Source organism: Bison bison, unplaced genomic scaffold (genome assembly GCF_000754665.1).
Source record: "Bison bison bison isolate TAMUID 2011002044 unplaced genomic scaffold, Bison_UMD1.0 scf7180017864469, whole genome shotgun sequence".
NCBI classification, from domain to species: domain Eukaryota; kingdom Metazoa; phylum Chordata; class Mammalia; order Artiodactyla; family Bovidae; genus Bison; species Bison bison.
The window spans coordinates 3,912,377-3,920,192 of NW_011495030.1; the positions used below are offsets into that span (position 1 = coordinate 3,912,377).

At 41.7% G+C, this 7,816-nt stretch overlaps 1 protein-coding gene and 1 pseudogene across 9 annotated transcripts in view; both read left to right on the forward strand.

Annotated features, from left to right (window-relative positions):
* The window catches only part of DOCK8 (dedicator of cytokinesis 8), a 233,762-nt gene that overhangs the window by 130,969 nt on the left and 94,977 nt on the right, over positions 1-7,816 (forward strand). The window lies entirely within an intron of this gene.
* On the forward strand, positions 3,622-5,372 carry LOC105003483 (annotated as a pseudogene). The gene has a single exon (XR_827111.1). The product of XR_827111.1 is annotated as a tetraspanin-3 pseudogene (transcript).

Consider the following 7,816-nt stretch of genomic DNA (forward strand, 5'->3'; position numbering starts at 1 on the left):
GCTATGGTTTTTCCAGTAGTCATGTATGGATGTGAGAATTGGACTGTGAAGAAGGCTGAGCGCCGAAGAATTGATGCTTTTGAATTGTGTTGGAGAAGACTCTTGAGAGTCCCTTGGACTGCAAGGAGATCCAACTAGTCCATTCTGAAGGAGATCAGCCCTGGGATTTCTTTGGAAGGACTGATGCTAAAGCTGAAACTCCAGTACTTTGGCCACCTCATGCGAAGAGTTGACTTATTGGAAAAGACTCTGATGCTGGGAGGGATTGGGGGCAGGAGGAGAAGGGGACAACAGAGGAAGATGGCTGGATGGCATCACTGACTCGCTGGACGTGAGTCTGAGTGAACTCCGGGAGTTGGTGATGGACAAGGAGGCCTGGCGTGCTGCGATTCATGGGGTGGCAAAAAGTCAGACACGACTGAGCAACTGAACTGAACTGAATCCTTTTTGTGTGTGTGTGTATGTGTGTGTGTGTGACATATGGGGTTATAGTTCCCCAGCCAGGGATCAAACTCATGCCCTCTGCATCAGAAGCAAGGAGCCTTAACCGGACCACCAGGGAAATCTCCTGTCATCCTTTTTATTTCCTTTCTCCACTCACACTACAGCCCATAAATCTAACCTTTTTGTAAGAAGAGCAGGAACTGAGTAAACTAATTCATATTAAAGTGAGAGTGAATGATATATAAACCACATAATATGTTCAATCTGCTAAGCAGAGTTTCAAAAAAAGTATTTGGTAACGTGGATATCTTAACTGGTAAAATTTCAGCTAGACAAAATATCTTTAAAAAAACGTTTCAAGCAAAGTTGGAGAGAGATATATTTTGTTCTTAAAGCAGTCAGTTTTCTCCAGCATGTTTCAAATGCTTGGGTATTTGTGATTCTTTTCATTGGGAACCTCATCTAGATAAAACCTAAGACCATAAATATCCCAACTTTCCCTTTAGGTCTTTTGTGATTGAAAACCAACTGAACTTTTTCTCAACAAGTAAGTGGGTTTTATGGAGAGCTCAGATGCTTTTAACTCTTTCTAAAAGGTAGCATTCTCTTTGTCCCAGCTTGAGGTCCTGCTTTATTTTATAAGAATACTGGCTTACCAAGCTCTCACTAAAGAGCAACTTTTAATCTATCTCATAAAAGAAGGGATGGGGGAAAAAAAGAAGGGATGAGGATTGATGTAATAGAAAAGGTAGTCTGAAATACAGGAGCTGTGAACATTTAGTTAGTTCAAGTTCAAAGACGGATTCTGTGTAGTTGTAATAGGTATTCTATACAAAGACCTCATATTTGATGTTCAAATTGTAGTCCATCCATGAGAAAGTGTCGACAGTTCCTCCCCGCCCCTGCCTTAAGTCTTTAACAGTGGTGTAATGACAAGTCCTAGAGTTTGCTGTTGTTTTCTGTTTCTCTCTCTCTCATTCGATTTGTTTTTGAGTGTACTAATTTAACACGACGAGTGTGGAGAGAGCGTGTTGGATCATTGTAGTGTTTCTAAACAATATGGTAACATTTTGTCTCTGGCTTCTTAACTGCATTTGCTTTTTGTGGAGGTGAGAGGTAGAGGTCCCCAGTGTTCAGAATACAATACCAGCGTTTATACAAGACATTGCAGCCTAGCCCTCGGAGCACAGAGGTGACTGAGGAACAGTTGTGACTCATTCCCAGAGTCCCCTTCCATTCTTGTGCTGAGGCAGGCAGTCCTTGTGTGGACTCTGGCTGGTGTCCTACAACAAGTTGTACATTCTATTTCTCTTGCTCTGATTTCTGAAGGTGGAATGTTCCCTTCACCCTACACAGTAGGCGTTTTCTTCTCCTTTCCATTCTTCACTGATTCCTTTGTGAGTTTGTGCTTTCATCTAAACTATAGAGTATTAGAAATAGGAATAAACATAAATTAATGGCATGAGACCATGGAATGACAAGAGAGGACATAGCAAATATTTTATTTTTATGCATGTATTTATAAACATTCTCATGGTAAAAAAAAGTATGTGAGGCAGATTACAGAGATTATATAACAAGGTATAAAATTTCTGGGTGAAAGGAAAATTTGGAGAATATACCAGGTGCTAAACTCTGAGATTTCCAACTTCATTTGCACTCAATGTATTTAAAATACCAAAACCTCTATCTAACACCTTAAGGGACAGTACTCACTCTCATCCTTAAGTTATTTTAAACTTTTTAAGCTTTTATTTTAAATTAAAAAAAAAAAACTCTTATAATTTTCTTGGGGAAGCATCCCTTAGTGCCTGTAAACCATTTAATAAAAGACCACCTTATGATAAAGTTCTGGTGAGCCTCATTGTTGACCAAAGAAACTGTTTACTGTTCTTAGAAGCAGCAGTGGCTATGGGCACTGGATCTAGTATGAGCTGCAGGGCGCCTGGATTTGAATTGTGCTGTGCCTTTTGCCAGCCGTGTCGCCCTGCGCAGGTTATACAGCCTCTCTGGGCCTCAGTTTTACCATCTGCCTAAAGAGGCTAAATAGCAGCACTGTCATTGGTACTGTTAGCTACTGTTAGAATGGTGCCTGCACATAGTAAGAAATACGTGTTGTTAGCTACTTTTGCTGTTACATCTAAAATACATTTTTCTGGCAGTGAAATGTGAGTGATATACAAAACCACCTCTCCGGCTTCTCAGTTTGGATAGATAGCTCAAAGTAGTATCTCTAGATTTGCTTTTTCTTTGGAATGCTTGAATAAAAGACATCGGATAACTACAAGACATTACTTATATTAGTAGGCATTTGAATTTCATTCTGCTCAACTCAAAGTCTGTTGCTTAAAAGAAGTAAGAGCCACTCGCCTTTTTCTGTAGTTTTTGAATGAGGGCATCTTATTCATACAATTGGTATGCTACATTTCCACTTCAGCAAATAGTTTACCAATTCTTTGGCTCTGTCTTTGCAAAAATGGTTAGAGAGGGAGACTTTTAAAACACCAGGGAAAGAAAAAGAAATTACTTTGAAATTGCCAAAGTAGTTAGGTTGAAAGTGTTTATTTAGAAACCTGGAGAGCTTTTTATATCAAAAGCTGTTTCAGTAGTGTTGCATCAAGAGAGGTAGGTTCCAATTTACTATCCCATCTATTTCAGTCCAGTGCATATTGCTAACGGCCTGCTATTAAACCAACACTTGTGTCTCTAGCTATAAGAAAGCTAATAAAACAGAAAAACCAATTTATCTGATATTTTATTCATCCTTTCTCCCATTTCAACAGCCATGTTCCTTTTAGGACTTCTCAAAGCACCTGTGTTGCTGTTGTTTCTCAGTCACAAAGTCGTGTCTGGCTCTTTGTGGCCCCATGGAGTTCAGCATGCCTGACTTCTCTGTCCTCCACTATCTCCTGGAGTTTGCTCAAATTCAAGTCCATTGAGTTGGTGATGCTAGTTAACCATCTCATCCTCTGCCACCCTGTCTCCTTCTACCTTCAGTCTTTCCCAGCATCAGGGTCTTTTCCAGTGAGTCGGCTGCTCACATCAGGTGGCCAGAGTAATTTAGCTTCAGCTTTAGCAGCAGTCCTTCCAGTGAATATTCAGGGTTGATTTCCTTTGGGATTGACTGGTTTGATCTCCTTGCAGTCCAAGGGACTCTCAAGAGTCTCCTCCAGCACCACAGTTTAAAAGTATCAATTCTGGGTGCGCGACGGTGCCGGGCGCTGCGGTGAATGCCTCACAGGCCGTGCAGTTCCCTGCGGGGAGGCGCCGTCGCCATTGCCACCTCGCTCAGTGAGCGCGTCCCGCTCGCCGAGCAGGGCCGCAGCCGACCGCCAGCACCATGGGCCAGTGTGGCATCACCTCCTCCAAGACCGTGCTGGTGTTTCTCAACCTCATCTTCTGGGGAGCCGCTGGCATTTTATGCTATGTTGGAGCCTATGTCTTCATCACTCACGACGACTATGACCACTTCTTTGAAGATGTGTACACTCTCATCCCTGCTGTGGTGATCATAGCTGTCGGGGCCCTGCTCTTCATTATTGGGCTAATTGGTTGCTGTGCCCCAATCCGGGAAAGCCGCTGTGGACTTGCCACGTTTGTCATCATCCTACTCTTGGTTTTTGTCACAGAAGTTGTTGTTGTGGTTTTGGGATATGTTTACAGAGCAAAGGTGGAAAATGAAGTTGATCGCAGCATTCAGAAGGTATATAAGACCTACAATGGAACCAACCCTGATGCTGCTAGCCGGGCCATTGACTATGTTCAGAGACAGCTGCACTGTTGTGGAATTTACAACTATTCAGACTGGGAAAATACAGACTGGTTCAAAGAAACCAAAAACCAGAGCATCCATGTTAGTTGTTGCAGAGAGACAGCCAGCAGCTGTAACGGCAGTCTGGCCAACCCCTCTGATCTCTATGCTGAGGGGTGTAAGGCTCTAGTTGTGAAGAAGCTACAAGAAATCAAGATGCATGTTATCTGGGCAGCATTGGCATTTGCAGCTATTCAGCTGCTGGGCATGCTGTGCGCCTGTATCGTGTTGTGCAGAAGGAATAGAGGTCCTGCTTATGAGCTCCTCGTCACCGGCGGAGCCTATGCATAGTAGGAAACTCAAGCCCGAGCTTATTAGTCTTGTTCTGATTTGGAAGGGGGATTGAGCAGGTCCACTGCTACTGGTCTCCTGAGTTCGTTTAGTTAAAGCACACATGCACAGGTGTTGGACGGAGCAGCTTGACTCTTCATTTGTCTACCTTCTTACCTACCCACCTATGACTTTTTTTTTTCCCTTTGTTTTAGCTGACTCTCCATGTCTGTAAGTGTTTTGAGTACGGTGGTAAATGTTCTAATCTCAGAACCGTTTGTGAGTTGTGTAGTGTGGTAGAATTAAAGGTTGACGTGACCCTGCTTCTGTCACCTCCAAGCATAATGGGACTGCTGCTGTAGTATCACCAGGTCCTTTCAGTCTTCACAGTGGAGAACTCTTGGCCAAAGGTTTTGGGGGGGAGGAGCAGGCAGTCAGCTGTCTGGTTAAAGTTAATACCAGATAGTGCCCCTCATCAGTGTCCTTTTTAAAAATATATACTATAGTCCAGTAAGATAGCAACTATACAAAATGGCTAAGATAGATTTTAGAATCATACCTCGTGTATCTTGGTTCATCTTCAAAATCAGACTGATCTTTGAAACTAGCGGTTTTTAATCAAAGCTGGCTTTATAGGAGGAGTATAATGTATGCACTACTGTTTTAAAACAATTAGTGTGAGTGTGTGCGTGTATTTTTGTATGATTGAGCCCATTCATCGTAAGTCTAAACTTGTTAGAAATAATGTACCCATGTAGACTAGCAAAATAGTATGTAGATGTGATCTCAGTTGTAAATAGAAAAATCTAATTCAATAAACTCTGTATCACCCCCTCAAAAAAAAAAAGTATCAATTCTTCAGCACTCAACCTTCTTTATGGTCCAATTCTCACATCCATACATGACTACTGGAATAATCATAACTTTGACTATACAGACCTTTGTCGGCAATTAAAACATATTAAGATGTATCCATTTCTATATTAATTACATATACCCAATGTGTAATTTTATAACAACCTGCAAAATTAGGGGGGGGATTTTTTTGCTTATTGTTAAACTCAGTAGAGTTACTGTCAACTGATAAAATGTTGCATTTGGTAAGCATTTAATTTTAATTTAAAATTCATTAATTTTTGTTTTGAGGTTTTACTTTTTATATTTTGGAGTTAATCATTTTTGTGGGTCTCAGACATTTTTGTAGAATTCTGAGACGTTCATAAATCTTAGGCTCTGTGTCTATCATCCTGCCTACAACCGAGGCCCAGCCCAGGGTGAGAAATCATCAAACGCTTGCAAACTCAGAAGAAAATGGATTTTAGTGACTCAGTGAAACTGAAGGAGTGCCCCTACAGCAGGAGCATTTTGCCATTTTCTGAGAGATTGTGAGGGAGATAAAAGGATGAGAGAGGGTGTATCAGAAAGAGAGAAACTGAGGGACACTGAAAGAGAGTCAGAGACACATACATGGATTAAAGACAGAAAGAGAGAGAGGAGAGAGAGGGAGAAAGTGAGCACCACCAAGAGATACATGAGAGACATCAATTGAAAGATGGAGAGAGAGACCCAGAGAAATTGATCCATTCGTTAAGTGACATGTTTTAAGATCTCACTGCCCTGCAGCGTGTTTAAGGTTGCACTGTAAAGTCCACTAGCTGTTTTACATTTATAGTCTTGATAGGAAAAGAATCTTCATTTGTATCATATCTTGCAATTTTCTAAGTTCTTCTTGAGTTTCATTGCATTTGAGACTTAACTCCAGCCTTTTTATGTAATGAAAAGGTGAGGAAATTGACTTGTCCACCTTCTATCTGTAGACCATTTGGTAGTTTTGTTTGCTTTTAAGATAACTGTATTTACTCTGGCTGCGCTGGGTCTCTGTTGCCGCGTGGGTTCTTCCCTAGTCACGGTGAGTGGGGGCTGCTCTCTAGTTGTGGCGTGCAGGCTTTGCATGGCGGCTTCTCTTGTGGCGCACAAGCTCCAGGGCACTCGGGCTGCAGTGCTTGTGGCATGTGGGCTCAGGAGATGCAGTTGCTGGGCTCTGGAGCACGGCTCAGGAGTTGTGGCCCACGGACTTGGTTGCTCCTCGGCATGTGGGATCTTCCCAGGTCAGGGATCAAACCTGTATCCTCTGCATTGGCAGGTGAATTCTTTGTGACAGAGCCACCAGGGCAGCTCCATTTTGTAGTTTTTTAAAAAGGATAGTCTCACTCAGAATCTTACCTGATGAGGATCACTAATCATACAAGCTCACCTTCCCTGATATAAAAGCAGCTTAGGTTATATCATTATCCATTATCTGTCAATGAACATTTAGGTTGCTTCCATGTCTTGTTGTAAATAGTGCTGCAATGAACATTGGGGTGCATGGTATCTTTTTGAATTATGGTTTTCTCCATATATTTGCCCAGGAGTGGGACTGCAGGATCATCTGGTAGCTCTATTTTTGGTTTTTTAAGAAACTTCTATGCCGTTCTCCCTAGTGGCTGTACGAATATACATTCCCACCAACAGTGTAGAAGGGTTCCTTTTGCTCCATACCCTCTCCAGCATTTGTTATTTGTAAACTTTTTATGATGACCATTCTGACAGGTGTGAGGTGGTGCTTCATTGTAGTTTTGATTTGTGTTTTCCTCCTTATTGCCAAATTCAGACTTAAATTGAAGAAAGTAGGGAAAACCACTAGACCATTCAGGTATGACCTAAATCAAATCCCTTATGATTATGCAGTGGAAGTGAGAAATAGATTTAAGGGACTAGATCTGATACATAGAGTGCCTGATGAACTATGGACAGAGGTTCCTGATATTGTACAGCAGACAGGGATCAAGACCATCCCCATGGAAAAGAAATGCAAAAAAGCAAAATGGCTTTCTGGGGAGGCCTTACAAATAGCTGTGAAAAGAAGAGAAGCGAAAACAAAGGAGAAAAGGAAAGATATAAACATCTGAATGCAGAGTTCCAAAGAATAGCAAGAAGAGATAAGAAAGCCTTCCTCAGCGATCAGTGCAAAGAAATAGAGGAAAACAACAGAATGGGAAAGACTAGAGATCTCTTCAAGAAAATTAGAGATAGCAGGGGAACATTTCATGCAAAGATGGGCTTGATAAAGGACAGAAATGGTATGGACCTAACAGAAGCAGAAGATATTAAGAAGAGATGGCAAGAATACACAGAAGAACTGTACAAAAAAGATCTTCATGACCAAGATAATCACAATGGTGTGATCACTCACCTAGAGCCAGACATCCTGGAATGTGAAGTTAAGTGGGCCTTAGAAAGCATCACTAC